The sequence below is a fragment of the Capra hircus genome, chromosome 6, assembly GCF_001704415.2.
Source record: "Capra hircus breed San Clemente chromosome 6, ASM170441v1, whole genome shotgun sequence".
Taxonomy (NCBI): Eukaryota; Metazoa; Chordata; class Mammalia; order Artiodactyla; family Bovidae; genus Capra; species Capra hircus.
This window is the reverse complement of record NC_030813.1, coordinates 96,903,184-96,925,551: the sequence shown is the minus strand read 5'-3', so window position 1 is coordinate 96,925,551 and position 22,368 is coordinate 96,903,184. Positions and strand designations below refer to the sequence as shown.

Below are 22,368 nucleotides of genomic sequence, written 5' to 3'. Positions count from 1 at the left end.
ATTTCCTAGAGTTAGCCTCATATACAGCTTGGTGTCAGTTCCTAAATCTGTAATGACTAGGCACTAGGCTGATAGTTTTCAAACATTGTTATTTTTGTTCAGTCGCTAAATCATGTCTGACTCTTTGTGACCCCATGGACTGCAGCATGCCAGGCTTCCCTGTCCTTCACTGTCTCCTGGAGTTTGCTCAGATTCATGTCCATTGAATCCATTGGGGTTTATCACCGAGACAATCAGATAATCTTAGGTGATCTTTCAACTTTAAAATCTTTCGGCTTTACCTAGGATCCATTTCTTCTTGTTTGGTACTTTGTGAACATGGAGAACAAACTAATATTGTCACCGTCTTGATATGTACAGATGTCTCATTATCCAAGAGTACCAATTCCCAAAAAAGATCCCCCTCCTCCACAAACTTATTGGGGGTCCACTCACCCATATGCAGTAAAGCCAGTCTACTGATACCAGTTTGCAATGAACAAAGTGAAAGTCACTCAGTTGTGTCTGACTCTTTGAGACCCCATGGACTGTAGCCCACCAGGCTCCTCAGTCCGTGGAATTCTCCAAGCCAGAGTACTGGAGTGGGTAGCTGTTCCCTTCTCCAGGGGATCTTCCCAACCGAAGGATTGATCCCTCATTGCAGGCAGATTCTTTACCAGCTGAACCACCAGGGAAGTCCAAGAATACTGGAGTGGGTAGCCTTTCCCTTCTCCAGGGGATCTTCCCAACCCAGGGATCAAACCCAGGTCTCCCACGTTGCAGGTGGATACTTTACCAGCTGAACCACAAGGAAAACTCCCACAAACTTATTGTGTTAGAGCAATCTTAGACACTAAAGTTGAACCTCTTCATTTTATATAAACAAATGCATGGATTATATGCCATTCAGTTATAAACCTGACAGATTTATGAGTTAATTTCAATACCTCAGATGAATTTTTATCCTGTGTTGTATTTTCCCATGGTACAATTGGAAAGCATCTGGCCTATTTAAATTTAGGTCTGGTACAAATCCTCCTCCATCACTAACTACCTGTCTGATTTCAGTGCATTATTTGACAAACCCAAGCTTCATTTTCATCATGTGATAGATGAAGATATACGCTTGTGTTGTATAATTGTATTGAGAATCAAGTAAGAAACAGCATAGTGCCTAGCACATAATAGGTGATCAGTTAGAAAACAGATGAGTTTGTTGTTGGTACAGTATTTTTGGAAGACAGTTTGGCAACCATCAAGTCATAGGTAGGCATATTTTATATCTTGATACATTTAGAAAAGTAGCTCACTATCATAGGAATTTATTTACACAGTGAGTCAGAGCTTGTTTTCTTAACGAAGAACCCAGAGTAGGACTTCCCTGGTGGCCCAGTGGTTTAAACTCCGTGCTCCCAAAGCAGGTTCAGTCCCTGGTCGGGAAAGTTCCACATGCCATGGGGCATGGCCAAAAATAAAATAAATAAATAAATAAATAATTTTAAAGAGAGACTAGAGTAAATCTTGATACAACCCAGATATCCTAGAACAGTGGTGCTGTCTTCTGACAACCTTCTGGAAGAATTTAACCGCAGCTACTTTAGTCATAAGAAGAAAAAAGTTATGATAAATGAGTTGATAGTTTATTTAACATGTATGATGTGCCAACCCTAAGCTTATTCACTTAATCTTTGCTATAACCTTTTGACACAGATACATTATCCATTTTTAAAGAGATTAAGTCACATGTGCATCTTTGGGTAGTAGCGGAAGTGGCAGGGGTTGTCACAGAATTTGTTGGTGGCTGAGTCAGAATTGAACAGAAGTTGCTTTGATTCCAGATTCAAGTGCTTAACTCTATAAGTTTTACATGTGGAGATTAAAACAAAACAAACAAACATCAATGTGAGGACCCGGGCTTCCCTGCTGGTTCAGACTGTAAAGAATTTGCCTGCAATGCAGGAGACCCGGGTTCGATCTCTGGTTCTGGAAGATCCCCTGGAGAAGGGAATGGCAACCTACTCCAGTATTCTTGCCTGGAGAATGCCATGGGCAGAGGAGCCTGGCAGGCTACAGTCCACAGGGTCACAAAGAATTAGGCATGACTGAGCAACTAACACATACACACACACAATGTGAGGGCCCATCCCAGATTTTCTGAACCACAAAGATGTAAGACAGGCAGCGTTGAGAACAACTGTCACAACCATTAGGTTTTTCTCTCTCTGCGCGCCTTGTATTTGGTCTGCTTACTAGAAAGAAAATACACTACTGTACATGACAAGAGATTACCTTAATCATTTATTGTGGCCCTGTTTTCACCCATCAAACTCTCCAGACAGCATCCTTGAATTGCCTCGGGGAATGGGCTCCCCACTGGAAAGACCTTGATGAAAAACCCTAACTAGGTACAGATGCCCTTGAATGTTTGTTTTACTTACTAATGGCTGGGTGTAGCTTTCTTTCTTTTCCCTTGTCAAGGAAGCTGAGGTTCGGAGGCAGCCACAGACTACAACATAAATATGGGGAGGAAGGCAGGAAAAATCTTGGAAAACTCAAAAGCCTGCTATTTCCAGACAAGCCCAGATCTGCCTTTGACATCACTCCAAAGGGAGCGGTTTCCATAACAGCTTGTGTGTAACCTAATGTAACTTGACCTTCCTGGAACCGGTCTGCATTAGATGCTTAAGACATTCACTTTTTCTTCCCTGCAGCCAGGGACTCTATTCTGCAGATCTACTTGATGGCTGCTAAGAGAGGGGTAGGTGCTTGGGTTCCTCAGGCCAACAGCTGTCTTCACGGCAGCTCAGCTCTCAAAACTGCTTCCTCCTCCACCGATGTCACCAGGTCCGGTGGGAGTAATTTGTGCCCCAGGTTATATGTGTGGTTGACAAGTGTTTGTTAATTATATCCTTCCTCTTACTTCTAACTAGCCCTGCCTGGTAAGCCATCTGAGAGCTAGATGAGTTTCTCTTTACATTTGGCAGCAGAAAAGACTGAGAAAGGTTTGGGAGGTGAAAGAGTCTGCCCAAGGCAGCATGGGAATAAAAGCTGAGCCAGACAGGCCTCATCTCTTAGCATTTACAGTCATCAGGCAAGATGACCTCCCAGTTTGCCATGCAGGCCGTCTCATTCTCCATGTATCTTCTGACCCGAACTGTTTTTCTGAGATTGACAGAGAGGTTGGAGGAAGGGTCAACAGTCTGGTGACTTGGCATTAGCTTCCATTAGGACTGCTTCTTTCTCTGGAATGGGGAAATTCAATCTCACAGTTTAAATGCTTATCCCAAAATATTGCAAAATGTGAAATGCATGTGAGCCAAATGACAAAAATGTTTTTTGGAAAAACAAAAACATGGGCTTCTTGTCATCCACCACACTGGCTGTTTCAGTGTCTGTTCAGTCAGTAAATTATTCTTTCTGATTTTCATTTCTGATGATATCCAGATGGTCTAAAAGTCAATCTTTTTCTGTGAGAGAGAAGCTCTCTGTGAAGTTAAAAGTGAGTAGCCCTCATGTTCAGATAGCGTGGCTGGGAATTAAATGGAATGACACAGGATTGACTGTACCCAATTAATATAATATTTAACTAATTACAGTGTCTATATATTCAGCTTGATGTTGGGCTTAATTGTTAACGTTCTTAACTGTTAAAGGAAGACTGTATCTTTCACCCTAAATTATAGGAGGCTGTAAAAGCCAAGACTGCTAATGTTAGCTTTTCTTTCTTTCTGTTTCCTCCATATTTTCTAGAGTTAAAACACTATTTTGATGGGTTCAAAGATGTTCTCTAGTCAACCTACCACACGTTGAATCTGAGAGCTTGAAATAAGTCTTGGTGAAATAAGTCATGCATTAGAGTGTTTAAGATTTGTTCTGTTTCTTTTTAAATATAGCCTTTAAATGACGAATTCATAATAATAACAAAATTCATATCATTTTTGGCATCATTATTTATCAGACTTTGAAAAAAGAGACTCTTTTTCAGAAAAAGAAAAGCAATAGTAGCTTCTCTTCATTGAGTCTTTCCTATGTGCTAAGCTTTATGGTAAATACTTTCGTTTGTTCTCTCATTTATTTTTTTTGGACCCCGAAAGGTAAAGAACCTGCCTGCCAGTGCATGAGACTTAATAGACATGGGGTTCAATCCCTGGGTCAGGAAGACCCTCTGGAGAAGGAAGTGCAACCCATTCCAGTATTTTGCCTGGACAGTCCCATGGACAGAGGAACCTTGGGGGGCTATAGTCCATAGGGGTGCTCAGAGTCAGACACGACTGAGGTGACTTACCACACACCGCATAGGCACCTATTAGAAATGCAGAATCTTGGGCCCTATCCCAGACCTAAAGAATCGAATCTGCCTTTTACCAAAGTCCTCAGGGAACGGATATGCATGGTAAGTTTGAGAAGCTGTGGCCTAGAAGAATCTAATAGGTCTTTCCTTCCAGAGCAGAGTCACTGATCTCAAGGTAAAAAGAATCATCAGAGAATATGGGTTACAGGCTCCTTCTGTAGTCAGAACCAGGACTGTTCTGTGGGTGGGGAGACATGCGTTACTGCAGGTAACAGACTAGGACAACCCTGCACCAGGTAACAGAGGATCTAGTGGGAACTGTGGGTACCATTCTACTGCGGCCATTGACAAGGTTGCTGCAGGCCCTGTCAACAGATGTGCGTGCATACACACATGTACACACATGTGCAAGTACTGTCACCCAGATCACAAAGAGCCATGTTGTTGTTCCGTTGCTAAGTCATGTCCCACTCTCTGTGACCCCATGGAATGGAACACGCCAGCCTTCCCTGTCCTTCACTGTCCCCTGGAGTTTGCTCAAACTCATATCCACTGAGTCGGTGATGCCATCCAAACATCTCATCCTATGTTGCCCTCTTTTCCTCCTGCCTTTGATCTTTCCCAGCATCAGGGTCTTTTCCAGTGAGTCGGTTCTTTGCATCAGGTGGCCAAAGTATTGGAGCTTCAGCTTCAGCATCAGTCCTTCCAATGAATATTCAGGGTTGATTTCCTTTAGGATTGACTGGTTTAATCTCCTTACTGTCCAAGGGACTCTCAAGAGTCTTCTCCAGCACCATAGTTTGAAAGCATTCAATCCTTCGGTGCTCAGCTCTGGAAGATGGTAAAGGACAGGGAATCCTGGCATGCTGCAGTCCATGGGGTCGCAAAGAGTTGGACACGACTGAGTGACTGAAAAACAACAGCCTTCTTTTTAATCCAGATCTCACACTCCCATACACAACTACTGGAAAAACTATCGCTTTGACTCTATGGACCTTTATCGGCAGTGATGTCTCTGCTTTTTAATACACTGTCTAGGTTTGTCATAGCCATGTGTACACCTAAAGGCTAGGGAAGAGAGAAACCCAAATGTATTGCATCGCCTGTGTGCCAGACATTGCAGCAGGTGCTTTCGTTTTAAGGACTAGACAACACATAAAAAGTCAGATTATTGTAAGCACACATTCAATTACTAGCCAAACTTCATTAACCAGGACCGTCTCACATTACATAGGTCTGTAGCTGGTGTTTTTAATGGTGACCTCATTAAATGATTCAGTTAAATGAAGAAATCTTAAAAATCTAAGTCAAGAAGAGTAATTAAATTATATTAGAGTTCTCATATTTATAGTATCATCTTAAAAAGACAGTTTCCAAGTGACCTCAAATGCAGAAAACATATTCTAATCTAAAGTATTATACACTTAACCTCAAATGTTAGCAGCTTGAAACGGACTCTCTTTCCCAAGAGTAGCTTTCTGGAGCTGGATACTATGTCATGAGTACAACAATTTAAGCAGTTATCTCCTTACCAAGCTCTGGGAAGCTGCTCCTTTACAATATTCCTTTCTTTGATAGGACCTAAAAGTTCCCCAGTGCTTTCCTTCTACAAGGACAAGTGTTCCCAGCATGGGGTTGTGCACAAAATCCTTAAATGGATTCTAGTCTTGTCACTGTTCTGACTGGCTAGGAGATCTGGGATGTCACTGACTCCTTTGGGTCCCAGGTTTATCCTCTATAAGAAGCAGTGAGCTTGTATAGCACAGCGAACTCTACTTACTGCACTGCGGTGACCACAATAGGGCTTCCCAGGTGGTTCTGTGGTAACAAATCCACCTGCTGATGCAAGAAGACTCAGGAGATGTGAGTTCGATCCCTGCAGATCCCCTGCAAGAGGAAATAGCAACCCACTCCAGTATTCTTGCCTGGGAAAGTCCCATGGACAGAGGAGCCTGGCAGGCCACTGTCTGTAGGGTTGCGAAGATTCAGACATGACTGACTGAGCATGCACACGAGTGACCTGAATGGGAAGGAAGTCCAAAAGGGAGGGAATATGCGTGTATATATATGGCTGATTCATTTTGCTGTATGTAGAGACTAACACAACATTGTAAAGCAACTATATGCCAATAAAAATTAACTTTTAAAAATTAATGAGCTTGACTGGACTCTAAGATCCCTTTCATCACCTGAATATTCTAGAGTCTATCAGTTCAGTTCAGTTCAGTTCAGTCGCTCAGTTGTGTCCAACTCTTTGCAACCCCATGAATCGCCAGGCCTCCCTGTCCAGCACCAACTCCCGGAGTTCACTCAGACTCATGTCCATCAAGTCAGTGATGCCATCCAGCCATCTCATCCTCGGTCGTCCCGTTCTCCTCCTGCCCCCAATCCCTCCCAGCATCAGAATCTTTTCCAATGAGTCAACTCTTCGCATGAGGTGGCCAAAGTATTGGAGTTTCAGCTTTAGCATCATTCCTTCCAAGGAAATCCCAGGGCTGATCTCCTTCAGAATGGACTGGCTGGATCTCCTTGAAGTCCAAGGGACTCTCAAGAGTCTTCTCCAACACCACAGGTCAAAAGCATCAATTCTTTGGTACTCAGCCTTCTTCACAGTCCAACTCTCACATCCATACATGACCACAGGAAAAACCATAGCCTTGACTAGACGGACCTTAGTCGGCAAAGTAATGTCTCTGCTTTTGAATATGCTATCTAGGTTGGTCATAACTTTTCTTCCAAGGAGCGTCTTTTAAGATTTTTTATTAGAATATCAGCATGAATTCAAATGGATTCAGTTGGGTCTCATCACATGCGTCTGACATCTCCTGGCATCCCAAAGTCAGCGTCTTTCTCTCCATTTCTTCTCATAGACTTAGCTTGTGTCAGAAACCAGCTCAGCTACTGAGGCGAGATGGCAGGTGGTGAGGTACTGGCTGGTGATCACTAAACAGAGAATGTTGGTGTCTTGACCGTACCATGGCTTTTCAGAAAAGGATCTGGGTTTCTATAGTCATTTCCTAGGTGGCATGTTGAATATCTTCTTTTGTTTTTGAAATTTTTACCCAAAATTCAGGACAATGCCCAATGTATTTGTTCTCATTATTTGAAAATTATAAATCCTGTGATAATATATGGGTAACTCTCTACAGAAGCAAATTTTTGATTGGCAGCCTATGCAAGAGAGGAAATTGTTAAAAACTTTGAAGTTAGAAGGACCTGTATTTATATAGCAATGCTTCCTAGCTGGGTAACTCTGGACATGACAGTTATGTTCTTTGAAACTCAGATTCCTAATCTCTTAATTGGGGGTAATGATATTTACTTTGTCAAGTTACTATTAATATAACAATTCAAGATAATATCTACAAAGCTCCTGGCATAAAATAGTTGCTCAATAAATGTCAGCTATTATTTTCAACTAGAAAAATTGTTCCCAAATGCCAGGTTGTGAATCAGCATTTTCACTATTCTGTGATAAACAGTACAGAATAACTACAGTGTAGGTAGTTTTTCACAAATTTAAATTTATATGGTGTTTCTTTTTTATAAAATGATATTGACAGTGGATGATAATGATTGTTTTTAATTTGTGTAGCAAAATTTTAAGAACTAGCAATTCTGTCTGTATTTTCCATATTTAATTCGTCTGCTCTACATAAAAATAGGACTCACTGAATTGAGACATCCTAATCATACTGAGGGGCTTCCCAGGTGGGCTAATGACAAAGAATCAGCCTGCCAATGCAGGAGACATAAGAGACCGGTTTGCTTCTTGGGTTGGGAAGACCCCCAACCCACTCCAATATTCTTGCCTGGAGAATCCCATGGACAGAGAAGCCATACTGAATATTAGGGTCACGTGAATCAAATGATTTTCCCTTTCAAATCACTTTAATGGGGGCAGTGGGATTCTGAGCATTCCTTCATAGCACAGCCAGTTATTATCTCCTGGATTCCTACAGTACCTGTCATAGGGATGACTCAGCTCACAGTCACTGTGCGTGTCCTTAGCACCAGTACTCACTGTGGTCTCAGTGTGGTTTGTGTCTCTGTGTCTGATTTTGGAGTGAGGCACAATAACAGAATGAGGCCGCATACTGTTGGAATAGAGTCTGGGCTCTGAAGCCAGACTTCCTGGGTTCAAGTCCTGGTTCACCACTGGGTAGCTCTATAACCTCAAGCAAGTAACTGACTCTCTCTGTGCCCCAGTTTCACGATCCATCAAATTTCAGAATTAAGATTGCCTGTGTAATAGGGTTATTCTGAGGATTTACTCAGATAGTCCATGTGAGCATTTAGCGTAATGTCCAATACGTAGTACGAGCTCCATGAGAGTGAAGTAAAAGTGAAAGTGGCTCAGTTGTGTCCGACTGTTTGTGACCCCATGGAATTCTCCAGGTCAGAATACTGGAGTGAGTAGCCTTTCCCTTCTCCAGCGGATCCTCCCAACCCAGGCATCGAACCCAGGTCTCCCGCATTGTGGGCAGATTCTTTACCAGATGAGCCACAAGAGAAGCCCAAGAATACTGGAGTGGGTAGCCTATCCCTTCTCCAGGGGATCTTCCTGACCCAGGAATCAAACTGGGGTCTCCTGCATTGCAGGCAGATTCTTTACCAACTGAGCTATCAGGGAGGGAGTGAGTGAGTGAGTAAAGTCGCTCAGTTGTGTCCAACTCTTTGAGACCCTGTGGACTGTAGCCCACCAGGCTCCTCCTTCCATGAGATTCTCCAGGCAAGAATACTGGAGTGGATTGCCATTTCCTTCTCCAGGGGATCTTCCCAACTGAGGGATCGAACCCAGGTCTCCCGCATTGCAGGCAGACGCTTTAACCTCTGAGCCACCAGGGAAGCCCGTTTATAATAGCAGAACAATAAACAGACAAAGAATAAGGAGACAGAAAATTCTAGGGAGTCAGACTGGCTTGAGATCAGACACACCCACCTCCATCACCAACCCCTCCTCTTCGGTTGCATGGCAGGGCTTTAGGCAAGTTACTTAGCTTCTCTGCCTCTTATTTTCCTCATCTATATAATGTCTACCTTGTACATTTGTTGTCAGCATCAAATAAGTTATTATATGTAAATTATTTAATATTGTACTTGACTCATTGTAATTGCACAATAAATGTTTTATCAGTTCCACAAGTCTGTATTCCACACAGTCCTTTCTCCCTACTTTGCACAGTAATTAATAAGCATCTGTTGCAGGCCTATAACCCATCTCTCTGTCTTACTTCCTGTCACCTGCATTGTCAGTTACTCTACGAGGAAGAACAGAGATTGATGTGCTCTAAACAGAGAATAGGAATCTCGCTGTTAGGGAGTCAGGTTACTCAGACCTGTTGGCCATTCCTCTGCTTTGGCCAAGATCAGTCCTGACAGACTTCTCTTATGACAAGACAGCTAATCAGGAAGAACACGGCACTGGGACATTCTGTGACATCTTGTCACAGATGAGAGAGTTATGGGCCCAACACATTATTTTAAAGACATGTTCTTTTTAAAGTTTGTGGTTGGTGTCTCTCTCTTTGCTGAGGTCTCCAGTCTCAGCCTTTTCTTTTGAGTGATTCTTACATTGGCAGCCCATGAGGCCAAGGTGAACTGCCTTGTTGGACTTGACCTCCAAACCTGACATGCACGGGAAAATCTGTGAGACATATTTTCAGGATTATACTGATATGTCCCTCAAGTTAAATGAATACTGTTGCTCTTTAAAAAAAAGAGAGAACACCCTTTTATTTTTTATTTATTTAATTTTATTTATTTATGTTTTTAATTTTAAAATCTTTAATTCTTACATGCATTCCCAAACATGAACCCCTCTCCCACCTCCCTCCCCATAACATCTCTCTGGGTCATCCCCATGCACCAGCCCCAAGCATGCTGTACCCTGCGTCAGACATAGACTGGCGATTCAATTCTTACATGATAGTATACATGTTAGAATGCCATTCTCCCAAATCATCCCACCCTCTCCCTCTCCCTCTGAGTCCAAAAGTCCGTTATACACATCTGTGTCATTTTTGCTGTCTTGCATACAGGGTCGTCATTGCCATCTTTCTAAATTCCATATATATGTGTTAGTATACTGTATTGGTGTTTTTCTTTCTGGCTTACTTCACTCTGTATAATCAGCTCCAGTTTCATCCATCTCATCAGAACTGATTCAAATGAATTCTTTTTAACGGCTGAGTAATACTCCATTGTGTATATGTACCACAGCTTTCTTATCCATTCATCTGCTGATGGACATCTAGGTTGTTTCCATGTCCTGGCTATTATAAACAGTGCTGTGATGAACATTGGGGTACATGTGTCTCTTTCAATTCTGGTTTCCTGAGAACACCCTTTTAAAAGCCATTTTGGAGCAAGATAATGGTCATTTTCACTGCTGGAATGAGGGAATAAAGGACTGAGTGGCTGCAGAATAAATCTCTACACATAGTTTAAAAATACACACGCATGTATAAACCCTGCTTTGACATTAGTGTTCTAGTGTATGAGAATGCCATGCTCCTTGCACTAAACCCTGGTTCTTTACCTCTTCCCAGCCTCTTCTAAGTTGGAACATGTTTCTTTGCCTTTTTTTTTTTTCTTTTTTCTTTTGAATTGGAGGATAACTGCTTTACAATGCTGTAGTAGTTTCTGCTGTGCAACAATGTGAATCAACTGGAACTATATATATATATATATATATATATATATATATATTTATATTCTCTCCCTCTTGAACCTCTTGCTTTTTTCAACTTTTTTTTTCCCCAATCAATACAGCATTTTAGGAGAGACTCCTTCTAAAAGTGAGAATTTAGAAGGAGTGGTTGAAATGCTGACTATTTGGGATTCCAAGACGTACTCTGACAATTCAGAGGTTATAAAGCAGGGAGTATGTTCTGCGGCACCCACCTTGCTAGGAACTGGAAATATAGATGTTCACTTTGGGAAATATAGATGTTCAGTGCAACACCTTCATTGCAGTCTGTTGATCCTAAGATGCCTACCATTCCCCTTGCTCAGAACAGAATGTTCCTTTACTACAACTCAAGCACCTATAACTGGCTCCACAAACAATACTGTTTTGTAATTGTTGGGAAAGAGTCTTTGTAAAATATCGTTATGTTGGCACTCTTGCTCTGCTCTGTGGGAAGAATGAATTTAGACTGCTTTGGTACCCTTTCCCTCCCATCCTTTTTAGCATTCCTTTCTTTTTTTACTTTGCGACACTGCATCTTAAATAAGGTTGGGATTTCACAGAATATCACCCCATTTTAGGGAGACAAAGAGGAGCAAGAAACAAACCTTTGTTATGTGAGCCATCTTGAGCAGGTTTTCCCAAACTTAAGTCCTTCAAAAATTGTTTGTGAGTTTTTCCCTTATCTGTACATTACTCCTCTTATTAGTTCATAGATTTTTTTTTACTTTAAATTGATGCACTCTAAAAAATGTAGGTTTGTCCTAAGCAATAGCATCTGAGAAATTAGGTTTTATATTCTAAGTTCCTGACGCATATCAAAAGAAACCCATGAAAGCTTACACTAAATTTTAAAATATATGTCTTACTTAGAATCATCCTATGTAACACTTATGGTGGTTGTTCTTCAGTTGCTCAGTCGTGTCCGACTCTTTGTGACCCCATGGACTGCAGCACGCCAGGCTTCCCTGTCCTTCACTATCTTCCGGAGTTTGCTCAAACTCATGTCCATTGAGTCCATGATCACATCCAATCATCTCGTCCTCTGTCACTGCCTTCTCCTCCTGCCCTCTATCTTTCCCAGCTTCAGGGTCTTTTCAGACTGAATTTTGGGAAACATTGAACTGGATTATCCCACTGCTGAAGCTGAAATCGGGAATTAAAATCACATTCCTTGTGTGGGGTTGGGAACATAGGAGTTGATTTGCAAAGCCAAGGTGGGTGGAAATACCTGTAGGTGTGCCAGGTGTTGAAGGCCTCCTTCCCTCCCTGTCTGCATTCAACCTGCTCTATTCTAACCCTGTGTCCCTGAACCACAGGATTCTTTCTCCTCTTCTTTTGTGTCTTGACCTCCATTCTTAATCACTGCCTTTGCTTCACCACTGACTGTGCTTGTGGGTTGCCAACCTCAGACTGAAGACCTAATGCCTCCTTTGCGCTGGTTTCCTTTCAGCCTTTTTGATTGCGGGCTTTACACCAATTTCTTTTGCTATGGAACTAGTAACAGCAAATTAGTATAAAACAGTAAATGAGAGCTGGAATTTCTTTGGGAAAAACTTTGGAAGGATTTTATGTGATTAGAAGTGGGGCCATTACCAATTAAAATAGAAAATCTTGTGAGAAGAGAATTTGTGAAAAGCTTACAGTAAAAATAGAGTGTCTGCCTATATCTCTCATAAACATTTTGTATCTTAACTGTGAAAAATGTGGACCACCCTCACTGGTCCTCTCATTATTTCCTGAGCCAAAATGATGTTCCATGCTGCAAAAGTCATTTCCAAATATTCTCAAACATGAGTTCACCATTGTTCACATGTAACCCCAGGGACCACTGGCAGTTTTAGGGCTGGAAGAAGAGAAGTTTTAATAACACACTGAGGAAATGTCCTAGTTTAAACCTCAATCGCCTGGGCTTCCCTGGTGGCTCAGACAGTAAAGAATCTGCCTGCAATGTGGGAGACCGATGTTCAATCCCTGGGTTTGGGAAGATGCTATGGAGGCAGGCATGGCAACCCACTCCAAAATTCTTGCCTGGAGAATCCCCAAGGACAGAGGAGCCTGGCAGGCTACAGTCCATGAGGTCACAAAGAGCCGGACATGACTGAGTGACTTAGCACAGACGAAACCTCAGTCCTCTATCTCCTTCACTGATCTTTGTGTTTTCATTTTTCTTTGCTCAAATTAATGTCTATTTTTTTAAGGGACAAAGATCTGTAAAGAGCCCTGTTAAGTAATATTACAACTGTAATTGGTTTGTTAGATTTATAAGAATGCCTTTGATAAAAATACCAACACTCTGCTAGACTTTTAGACAATGAGATCAAATTCTGGGGCATGAGGTTCCACTATATGCACTGATAGCTTTCACCTGGAGTCTTATATGTATCGATGCAGTTGTGCAAGTCATGTTTTTCGCAAAGAACATTCACATCATCAATACAACGAGAGAAGAACATCCAGAGACCCCAACACGTTTGGATTCTTCTTCAGTTCAATTCAGTTCAGTTCAGTTCAGTCACTCAGTCCTGTCCGACTCTCTGCGACCCCATGAATCGCAGCACGCCAGGCCTCCCTGTCCATCACCAACTCCTGGAGTTTACCCAAACTCATGTGCAGTCGAGTCAGTGATGCCATCCAGCCATCTCATCCTCTGTTGTCCCCTTCTCCTCTTGCCCCTAATCAGGGTCTTTTCCAATGAATCAGCTCTTCGCATGAGGTGGCCAAAGTACTGGAGTTTCAGCTTCAGCATCAGTCCTTCCAATGAACACCCAGGACTGATCTCCTTTAGGTGGACTGGTTGGATCTCCTTGCAGTCCAAGGGACTCTCAGAGCCTTCTCCAACACCACAGTTCAAAAGCATCAATTCTTCTGCGCTCAGCTTTCTTCACAGTCCAACTCTCACATCCATCCATACAGTCCATGGAATTCTCTAGGCCAGAATACTAGAGTGGGTAGCCTTTCCTTTCTCCAGGGGATCTTTCCAACCCAGGGATTGAACCCAGGTCTCCTGCATCTGCAGGCAGATTCTTTACCAGCTGAGCCACAAGGGAAGCCCCTTTCTTCTTAAATGCCTGAATTTTAACTGGACTTTGGGAATATGAATTTCCTGAGTCGTACTAGCCAGCTGAAGCAAATTTCAAGCCGAAGTGGCACATCCATGAGAGGCTTGCTGCCAAGGGTGGAGGTAGAAAGATGTCAGTGTTCTTGAGGCCAGGGCAGGATGTTGTTCATGTGTGTGGGCAGCTGGTAGGTTCAGAGTCCTCTGAGAGATAGCAAAACATGCTGTGTCTGCACTATTCACTGCTTTACTCTGTCCCCACCGTGTAGCTACATGCATCTGAGAGCTGCAAGCCCTTTACGATGGTACCTACCAAGTCTTGCTGTTGGTTTTGCTGGACACAGTCATCAACAACCTGAAAGGGTTAAAAAGCATGGTTAAAGAGAAGCAGCAATGGAAATGTCTTATCAAGTGTTTCCAGTAATTGTTTGAGAATGCTGCAAATGTTTACTCACATAGCAGGATCTAAACTAGTGTTGTAGATTAAGAATATCAGAATAACAAAGACTTGGTTTTGACTGTTAACACCCACCCAAAAATGAACAGACAGAGCACTTCCAAGGAAATCTAGGTCAAATTTCCCTTTTGACTGGTTCGTATTTCTCTCTCACCTCCAAATCCCCCATACTTCTATTGTATGTCTCCACAATTTATAAGGCAAGGATGAAGCCCGTTAAGATGAAAATGATTTGTTTATTCATAATTCAGCTCATAACTCTGCTTAAGCACATGATTTAACAAATAATTGCAGAATTCCTTAATCTGAGAGCTGTATTTTTGGCCAGTTTGATTTTTTTCCCTTGACTTTAACACCAGATGTGCGTGCATGCTAAGTTGCTTCAGTTATGTCTGACTCTTTACAACCCCATGGACTGTAGCCTGCCAGGCCCCTCTGTCCTGGGATTCTCCAAGCAAGAATACTAGAGTGATTTGCCATGCCTTCCTCCAGGCGATCTTCTCAACCCAGGGATCGAGCCCAAATTTCTTATTTCTCCTGCATTGGCAGGTGGGTTCTTTACCACTAGAGCCCCCTAGGAAGTCCCTTAACACCAGAAACACTGATAATTCATTTATGGAAGGAAACGGATTAATGCTTTTTGCTGAGCAGCAACTCAAAACAGCTCCATCTATCAAATGTCTGCAGATGCCTTTCAGAAAGAGTCTCCCCTGATGGTTTCCATCAACAAAATTCTTACCCTTCTGGGTGGGAATTCAGGTTACATCAGCTCAAAACCCTCTGTGGTTTAAGTAAGGTAGTACATCACAGAAGAAAGAGCACTAGAAAATTAGCTTCAAATTCTAGTTTTGCCACTAAGTAGTTTTGTGTCTTTAAACAACTGATTTAACCTTTCTGAACCTCACTTTTAATGAAACACAAATGTTGGATCAGATCTGGGCTTATCTCAAGTGCTAATTCAGATTCATCGGCAGTGGTATGCTGGAGAATGTTGAGAACATTTGTAAGACTGTATCTAGACACAGAGGGAATGAGTACCCTTATTTATTGATTCAGACTCACGCTTATCCTAATAGATTTGCTGCGTCTGTCCTGTACAGGTAATGGCAGGAGTGCCTTGCATGTGTTAAGCCCAGCTAGAAATGCTGTCTAAGGTGCATTTCATCTCTGTTTAAGAGAGGTAGAACACATTTCAGAATGTTCAGAATCAGAAGTAGAAAATTCTCTTGGATAAGACAAGGGTTCAGAGGCAATTCTTTCCAATTCCTTGGCCCAATATCTCATATTTTCCTTCTGACTATTAATAATTAGTTGGAACAAATGGCCAGATGATGCATCCTGCCTGGGGAATGGATAGAAGCACCCAGAAATTCTTCCCTGATTTACACTGATTAGAATTTGAAAGGTTTACTTTGCTTACCAGTCAATGAACTCACAATACGTTATTCTGAAGTGCTTAGAGCTAGCTGTAAACTAGATTGTATATAATTTTCATTTGACGGGATCAACTTTGAGACGTCTTTAAATCAGGCTGAAATCATAAAATTATTTAAGTCTACAACGTCTTTAGGAGAAAGTTTGCCATCTAACTGTAATGTTGACTTCCACACTTTGGAATTCATGGTAAAGTACCCTGAGTAGCTTCAAATATACAAGTCTGTCTTTTGTTAGTTTGTTTATTTAATGAAAGTTTTGCTACTTCCTAAAAAATCTCAGAAATTTGAAAACTTGGACCATCGTTTATTTATCCACTAGAGCAATTTGCTTGAATTAAAGCTGAGGCTTTGAAATCAGCGTTCATTACCCTTTGGCTATGGATTTTATATTTGACTAAGAGTCAGAGTTTGGGGCTTCTGGTCCTATTTGTCTTTTTACTGGATCTATTCCTAGTTTTAGGAAGATTGTTGAAGCACAGTGTTTCTGCATCCCTCTCCAAACAGTTAGATATTTGCTTTTGCCCCGATTGTACCTCATGGATATTTGAGGCATCAAAGAAGTCCCAGGAGGTCCACAGAGGCCCTCCGGTGAGAGCATTTGTGCCATTACCATAGTTGTCGTTGGTGAAGTTGTAACTTATCCTGTGCCTTCATCTTAAATAGCCCTGCATGGGACTTCCCTGGAGGTCCGGTGGTTAAGACTTCACCTTCCGATGCAGAGGGTGCAGGTTCGATTCCTGGTCGGGGAACTAAGATCCTGCAGGCCTTTGGGCCAGAAAACTAAGACATAAAACAGAAGCAGTATTATAACAAATTCAATAGAGACTTTAAAAATGGTCCACATAAAACATCTGTCAATGAATAAACAGCCCTGCGTGTTCTCTTGAGCACAGAGAGGCCATTTATATGCTATTTACAACACCCAGAAACCACAGAGGCTCAGAAGAAATTATTTCAACTAAGAAGTACTAGTAGTTTTTACCTTAATCCATAAAACAGGTTCATCTACTTTGTGATTTCTCAAATGTCTGGAAGAACTTGTGCAACAGAGGCTGTTACCAGGTCATTAGGGTGTGTTGGCAGATGTCCTAAGTAGGTTGTACACACTCCGGACTCCTGCTGTCTCTCCTCTTACATTCACTTGTTCTGTTAAAGGCAAAAAGGAACAAGACTGACATGTCAAGACTTCCTTTTCCTTAAAAATCTATTAACTTCAAGAGGACAGGTATATACATCTTCAGAGAACATGATTTTATTTCACTGGTCCTCTCCTAAACTATTCTGTTACTGGATTTTCTACATATTAATAGAACTGATAGACTGTTTTTCTGCCAGTATTCATTTTTTTCTCCTTCTCCACAATCTTCCCATTGTTTATTCGATAGGAGCAGTGGTACATGAGTCAAGGCTTAAAAACTGGATCTGAAGAAAAAGATGAATCATGATTTGTAGGCTTTGCCAATTGTATGGTGTGAATATTCCTAGCATGGCTATTTCTGAGTTACCAATATGTCAGCACAGGACGCAGAGTTGAGAAGAGATGCACAGTAGATACCACTCTATATAGTATTACCACCACCCCTAAACAATGGATGTGAATGAACTTGAGAGTGTAGATAAATAGTAAAACACAGGATTAGGAAATGATGTTTTTAGTATATATTACCCTCGTTTGAAACATAATTTATTTGTTAGTGCGTGTAATTTAATTTTTAATAACAGCTGTTTCTAACAACCAGTTCACAAATTTCCTGAAAATTTAATAGTTGGTTCTTGTGAGCTGGTGTGGACTGGTTCCAGCACACCATTACAAATGAGTTACTTAGAGATTCAAGTTTGTTAATTCCCTGGGAATGCTTGAAAAACTGGGCAGGGAAATGGAAGTGGTTTGAAACTCCTATCCTAAGCAAAGTAAATTAAAGAGCAGGGATGTATTCACTTAACATGCTTTATTTGGTGCCAGTACAAAGCCTTGGCATTTTTGCTCTTAATGCATGGATCATATCAACAGTGAAGAGTGGGGAGGCCCAAATTGCCAGAGAGGCCCCTCCTAAAACCATCAAAAAGACTCTTTAAAATTTTGAAAGGAATATAAACACAACAGAACATGAAACTCGAAGAACTGGAGAGAGAGATTTTTTTTTTTAAGTTAGTTTAATCTAGACAGTATAAATACACCGAGATAGTATTAAATCTGTCTGGGTAGGCAATACTGTAGATATCATTGTTCATTGTGTGAGAAATGAAGGAAGTAAAGAAGACAAGCCAAAAGGAATAGAGCCTTAGATTTCATGTATATAGGTAGATTAAGAAAGTATAATTGTATTTGCTTTGGCTGCAGGTGAATGGATCTGGGGCCACCGTAAGTCAGTCTTCAAAGCGTGGCTGCTTGATTAGCATAGCTCACGGTACCAGGAGGGAATATCAATTCTACTGTGTACGGCAATGGTGGGAGAAGAAAGGAAAATGGCTTTCTATGCTACAGATCTTTCTTCTCTTCCTCCAGAAACTGCCTCCAAGCAACATACTCCGTCACTCCCCAAGTGCTGTTGATTCTCCCTTCAGTGCTCTTGCCAAGGCTTTACTTGGAAGTCTCTTTATCTCTTCTTGCCTTGTCTCCCTCACTGTCTCCTCCCAACTTCTGCTGTTCTCGGAATTGCAGCCCCCGTATCAATTCCAAGAAGACTTCCTTGACCCTCCAGCCCTAGCTGGAAGTCACGATGAGTTGACATTTCGTGTTTATTAGTGTGTCTCTCCCAAGAGACTCAAAACTGCTTACAGATGGAAATATGCCTCGTGCTATTGTATGCTTTGTGCTCAGAGCAAACCCTGATGGGTGCTCAGCAGAGGCTTTCTCTGAATGAGTAAAATAAATGAATCAATGCCCACAAACGAGACAAAACCCAAAGGGTCCTAGGAGGCTTTCCATTGCTTAGGACACATAGTAACGCCTGTATTACTGGGTGATAATCCCCCTGGTACTACTACCCTCTCTGAATAAATGAGTTGAACAAAGTCAGTTGTGAATTTCAGCGAATGTACCTTCTGTTGCCCTTCCTCATGCCGTTGTTATCATTGTGCTGTCTTCAGTAGCGTCCAATTCTTGGTGACACTTTGGACTGTAGCCCGCCAGCTCCTCTGTCCATGGAATGTTTTTAGGCAAGGATACTGGAGTAGGCTGCCATTTTCCTCCTCCAGGGGATCTTCTCCACCCAGGGATCGAACCCTTGTTTCCTGTGTCTCCTGCCTTGCAGACAGATTCTTCACCTGCTGAGCCATCAGGGAAGCCCCTTCCTCATGCTCATCCCTGATATTCTGCCATCAATTCTGTTAATAGCCTTTCCCCTCTTCCTTTAATTGCCTCTGGAGCTCCTTGCTTACTGTACCAAGTATCATGGATGGTCTGAAATTACCTGGGGTGAATAAAGGAGGACCGTAGGTTCCAATGTGAGGGACTCACCACATTTGAGCCCTTCTGTCACTTCTGTCTTTACACAAATAATTAAGTACATGCTCCTTTGTATTACTCTTTGGCACTCTGGCCAACACTGCTCTCTACATAGTCATGGAGACAAAATAAAATGGAGTAAGGAAAAATTACAGGTTAGACAAGTGTCTGGTGATAGCCTAAATTATTATCTTTGCAGAAAGCTAAAGGTTGACGTAGGCTTTTTACACACCTCCAAAGACATGAAATTCAGGTTCTAAATTAGAGGTGGAATACATTATGCAGCTTGCTGCTTTATTCTCAGGTGTGGGAGATGTCTGGAAGTAAAATAGCATTAGCCGCTGTAAGACTGGAGCTGTTTTAAGTTATAAGATAGGTTATTTGCATGATTTTTAATAGACAGAGATGCCTTTCACTTTGACTTTTAAGAGAGTCACTGTTTTTCTCTTGCTAGAGTAAACATGGATTTTATTCACTGCCCTCAAAGTCATTTAGGCACAACTGATGACCATCTGTCAACACTGAGAACTTTTACTTCCTTTGTGACCATAACATGCGGACTGTCCTATTGGCATTGATGAGATTGTTAGTCCTCACCTGCACTTCTTCTGCTTGATCTTATTACTTCTATCAGGTATGAGAGTCTCAGGTTCTCTCATGACTCCTGCAAAGGCTTCGAGAGAAAGTGAACACGACTTTGGTATTGTGGTTTTCTCTTTTCGTTTTAATTATTGTTGTTCAGCTGCTGTCATGTCTCTTTGCGACCCTGTGGACTGCAGTACACCAGGCTTCACAGTCCTCCACTGTCTCCCAAAGTTTGCTCAAATTCATGTCTGTTGAGTCGATGATGCTATCCTACCATCTCATCCTCTGCCGCCCTCTTCTTCTTTTGCCTTCAATCTTTTTCAGCATCAGGGTCTTTTCCAATGAGTCGGTTCTTTTCATCAGATGGCCAAAGTGTTGGAGCTTTGGTTTCAGCATCAGTCCTTCCAATGAATATTCAGGATTGATTTCCTTTAGGATTGACTGGTTTGATCTTCTTGCAGTCCAAGGGACCCTCAAGTGTCCTCTCCAGCACAATTCAAAAAGCATTAATTCTTTGGTTCTCAGCCTTCTTTATAGTCCAACTCCCACATCCACACATGACTACTAGAAAGACCATAGCTTTAACTATACAGACCTTTGTCAGCAAAGTGATGTCTCTGCTTTTGAATACGCCATCTAGCTTTGCCATAGCTTTTCTTCCAACGAGCAAGTGTCTGTTACATTTCATGCCTGCAGTCCTTAGCCACTGGAAATGGCCATTTTTGAGCTCTGGGTATTTGTTCATGGTCTCGTCTCTCTTTGTTGAATTAAATAGCACCTTTTGTAACTGACAGTAATTTAAAACCTGGAGGTTCCAAAATATTTCTATTCAACTTTTTTAAAGGATCACAAAGAATAACTCTCCATCCGAATGTGCTTACTATAGAACTTTGTCAACCCTTTAGGACACCACCCAAAAATTAAAAAGAGTTTATATCCAATTACATTTCAAGAATATTGATTCTAAGTATCTTTATCTGCATGAATATTATTAAGCAAACATACAGCAAATGTTTTCAAAGCAGTCTTTAATGCATTGTTTCTCAAAATGTGGACCAATCTTCCTGCATCTTATTTGGAGAGCTTGTTCAAAATGCAGATCCTTAGGCCTCACACTGGATATTCCAAATCAGAATGTCTGAGGCTGGGACCTAGGAATCTGCATCTTTAGCAAGTTCCCAGGTGATATTGATATATATTAGAGACTAAGGATCATCAATTTAGAACAGAAAGAAACAAAATGTAAGAAATACCTGTTGTTTTTCTTGAAACACATAGAGATAGCATGCTTAGTCGCTCAGTCATGTCTGCCTCTTTGTGAACCCACGGACTATAGCAGGCCAGGCTCCTCTGTTCATGGAATTTTCCAGTCTAGAATACTGGAGTGGGTTGCCATTTCCTCCTCCAGGGGATTTTCCTGCCCCAGGGATCCAAACCGTATCTGTCTCCTGTGTCTCCTACATTGGCAGGCAGATTCTTTACCATTGTGAAACAGAGCATTCCTCATTACTGCCGTGAGCTGATAAAGATATAGGCTTTATTGGGCAGCCATGTAGGTGGATGTGAATGGCAGAATCTGAGCCGCGATGGGTGGTAATCTGTGTAAGTTCTAAAAATTGGTAGCTGTATGAATCAATAGCAGAATGGCCTACAATTGAACATTATACATTGTACTTGAAATGACCCATGTAGAACAGTCAGATTCAGTAATCCAGGTGGGACTGAACAAGTAGGTTTCCTCGTGATTTCCGTGAGATATTAATAAGGACAAAGATTTCATAGTACTTTTCATTACTCATTCATTCAGTCATCCATTTGACAGATAATTATTGGGCACTTTGTCTTAGGCACTACCCTAGATTCTGAGAATACTGATGTGAGCAAAACTGATGTGGTCCCTGCCCTCACTGGGCTTAGGTCAGCATGAGAAGGGAGATTTCAGATAAATAATCTTAGAATCACAGAACTAAGTACATAGTTATAATTTGTAGTAAATCTATGAAGAAAAATTGCATGGTGTGGAGAGTAAGAAGAGTATCGAATAAAGTAAGCTGAACCGTTTATAGTGAAACTGAGAACTCCAGCAGAACAATCTGAGTGCTTCTCCTCCATCTCTTTCTTACTATATAACAAGTATCAACAAAACAGTAGCTAATATCATGGAGGGCCAACTATCTGTCTTGGCACCATGGTAGATTTCTCACAAATGTTTTCTCATTTAACCTTCTCAGTGATCCTTTGAGTTCCATCTCATTTCACACAAAGAAAAGTAGAAGCTCCCAAAGCTATTAAATGTCTCCACTGGGATTCAGGCTCAGCTGTCTGATCCCAGTGTCTGTATTCCACTCACCATTCACTATTCCTTTGTCAGACACCATAGATGCATACAGTGTTTGTGAATGGCATATATCAGAAGTCATCTA

The 22,368-nt window shown here is 41.6% G+C and overlaps 1 protein-coding gene across 2 annotated transcripts in view; it reads left to right on the top strand.

Moving 5' to 3' along the window:
• Positions 1–22,368, top strand: part of LOC102172613 (ras-GEF domain-containing family member 1B) — a 669,201-nt gene that overhangs the window by 414,321 nt on the left and 232,512 nt on the right. The gene's annotated exons all lie outside the window — the stretch shown is intronic.